This window comes from Penaeus monodon, chromosome 39 (genome assembly GCF_015228065.2).
Source record: "Penaeus monodon isolate SGIC_2016 chromosome 39, NSTDA_Pmon_1, whole genome shotgun sequence".
In the NCBI taxonomy this organism is placed as follows: Eukaryota; Metazoa; Arthropoda; class Malacostraca; order Decapoda; family Penaeidae; genus Penaeus; species Penaeus monodon.
Genome location: NC_051424.1, coordinates 6,565,736 through 6,568,235, shown reverse-complemented (window position 1 = coordinate 6,568,235; position 2,500 = coordinate 6,565,736).

Sequence of the window (2,500 nt, the reverse complement as noted above, 5' to 3'; positions counted from 1 at the left end):
GAAGTTAATGAGTACAAAGATGCAGCAAATATAAATCACTTATAAAGAACTTGCAGATATTGCTATAACAATGTTGAGTTTGCCCCATTCAAACGCTGAAATTGAAAGGGTTTTCAGTAATGAACCTGATTAAAAACAAATTAAGAATTAAAATGAAAACAGACACTACAAATGCATTATTACATACACGTTATGGTTTAAAACCGTATGTCAGAAACTTGTGTGTCATATAATTTTCCCAAATAAAGTGCTTGATTTAATTCCTTCAAATGATAAGTATCGATGTTCACAAGAAAGCACAATTGATCAACCTGGACCATCACGTACCGTCACCAACAAAGCAGATATTGATGATGATGATGATGATCTAAACATTATATTGCAAACTATGTAAATAAAAAATATGAGTAATTATGATGCAATGAATATTTTTTTTTCTATTGTAGGGATTCAATTTGTTACCATTTATTGAACAAGTAAATATTTTCTTTAAATTAGTTTGAATGAAACTGAACATGTCACTTTTAGTGCCTTTGTTTACTTTCTGATCAATGGAAAGCATTGATTTTGTAGAAATTGTGAAGAAAATAACCTTACAATAAAGGGGGGAAAAATTAGCCGTTTTTTTTTAGCCATTTTCTGTTAAGTCTAGCCGGAATTTGGCCGATTTTAGAGCTTGAGTTAGCCGATTTCGGCGAGAGGCATCTGGCAACACTGTCTGTTTGTCTATGTAGTAGTCGGTCTACGTATCTCTCTCTGTCTGTCTGTCTGTCTGTCTGTCTGTCTGTCTGTCTGTCTGTCCTCTCCTCTTCTCTGTCTTTAGTCTGTCGTCGTCGTCTGTCTGTCTCTTCTCATTCCTTCTCTCTCTGTCTGTTGTCTTTGTCTGTTGTTTGTGTCTGTTCTTCTTTCTCTCTCTCTTCTCTTTCCCTACTCTCTCTCTCTCTCTCTCGTCTCTCTCTCTCTCTCTCTCTCTCTCTCTCTCTCTCTCTCTCTCTCTCTCTCTCTCTCTCTCTCTCTCTCTCTCTCCCTCCCTCTCCCTCCCTCCCTCCCTCCCTCCCTCCCTCTCTCTAGTAATATATATATTATATATTATATATATAGTATATATATATATGATATATATATATATATATATATATATATATATCTATATATATATGTATATATATATAATATATCATATATGTATATATATATATATATATATATATATATATATATATCATATATTAATATATATATATATATATATATATATATATAAATATATATATATATATCCATCCGTTCATATTGATTATGAAAGCCATCATTGCACAAATGTTAACTATTCTCGAAGGTTCCCGCAGCCCCCCCCCACATACACCGATATCAGTGCAATATTCACCTGCAATCATTTCAGCGATATATATATATTGCACCTTTTCCTCTTGCTGGCTCTGCAGATCACCTGCTCCGCTGGACTGCCACGCCGGTCGGTGCAACAGGAATTTCAATTGAACACGTTGCAAAAGCTATTGATTTAGACACTGGAGGGCCAAGGGGATCCACTGCTCACTTTCTGTGCAATGTTGACGCGACTTTCGGTGATCTGCAACAGACTTCAATAAAATCCAGTTGCATCGAGTTCCTGCTGCTTCGCTCGGCCTCCCGTTGGAGAGGGCGACGGAAAACGCCTTTGCAATTGCATGTCTTTTTTCATCCTTTTTTTTTGTTGGGGGGATTTTTTTTGTGTTTATGTATTTTATTTGCTTTTTGTTTGATTTTTTTGTTTTATTTTTTTTGTGTTGGTTTAACACACACACACACACAATATATTATATATATATGTTATTATATATAATATATATTATATATATACTGAATATTTAATATATATACCAAAAAAAAAAAAAATTATATATATATATTTTTTTTCTTTTTTTCATTTTTCTTTTTTTTTCTTTTTTTTTTCTTTTTTTAATGTTTTAAAAAAAGAATTTCGTTATTTTGGTTCTCTTTTTTCTGGTTTTCCTTTTATTATATTTTGATTTTCATTTTTTTTTCTTCTATTTCGGTTTTCCTCTTTTCATTTCTTTATTTCTGTTATCTTTGTTATTGAAATTGTTCATGTTTGCATTGATTCGGAAATTGTCAATTGATTGCATGATTTGGGAAATTGTTCGATGATTTGCATGATTTGAATTGTTATTGATTTTGCATTGATTTTGTGAATTGTTCATGATTTTGCATTGATTTGGGAAATTGTTCAATTGATTTTGCATTGATTTGAAATTGTTCAATGATTTTGCATTGATTGGGAAATTTACGATGATTTTGCATTGATTTGGAAATTGTTCAATTATTTTGCATTGATTTGAAATTGTTCAATTGTATTTTTGCATTGATTTGGGATTTTCCATTATTTTGCATTTGATTTGGGAATTGTTCAATTGATTTTGCATTGATTTGGGAAATCGTTCAATTGATTTTGCATTGATTTTGCATTGATTTTTGTGCC